Genomic DNA, 758 nt, shown 5'->3' with positions numbered 1-758 from the left:
AGGAAACATGCAATTGACGAGTGCTAACTAAGCACTATGCTGGCTGCCAGGTGAGATACAAAAATGGCTAAGACATCATTCCAAGTCTACTTCTTACAAGCGTGGAAAGTTAAAATTCAAATAAGTGCCTTTAGAGAAAGGTGATCTACTGTGGCAGCTCAGATCAGAGTGGTTACTTTCAATAGGGTATGTGAGGAATGGAAATGAGGGAAAGTTTTGTAAAGGCAACACTATTTCAACTGGGCTTGGAAGTTGCCAGACAACTGACAAGTTAGTATTGTTGTAAGCATTAATTAGCTGTGATAGCTGTGTGAATTGCAGTTAGTAGAGGGCGGGGGTAGAAGCTGGAAAGGTGGGGTACTCAGTTGAGTGGTGGCCTCCAAAATATGTGTCCATGTCTTCATCCCAGGAAACTGTGTTACATTATATGGAAAAAAAGTATCTTTGCAGATGTAATCAAGTTAGGGATGAGATGAGATAATCCTGGATTACGTGATTGTGCCCTAAATCCAAAGACAAGTGTCCTTATAAAAGACAGAAGAAAAGACACACAGAGGAGAAAGCAATGTGAAGATGGAAGCAGAGATTAAAGTGATGTGGCCATAAGTCAAGGAAACTGGCATCCACAAGTAGCTGGAAGAGGCAAAGAATGGATTCTCCCCTAATATCCTTTGTTAGGGAGTGCAGTCCTGACAATATCTTGATTTTGGACTTCTGGCCTGCAGACTGTGAGAGAATACATTTCTGTTGTTTTAAGC

This window comes from Prionailurus bengalensis, chromosome D2, assembly GCF_016509475.1.
Source record: "Prionailurus bengalensis isolate Pbe53 chromosome D2, Fcat_Pben_1.1_paternal_pri, whole genome shotgun sequence".
NCBI classification, from domain to species: Eukaryota; Metazoa; Chordata; class Mammalia; order Carnivora; family Felidae; genus Prionailurus; species Prionailurus bengalensis.
Note: the sequence above shows the minus strand (reverse complement) of the source record.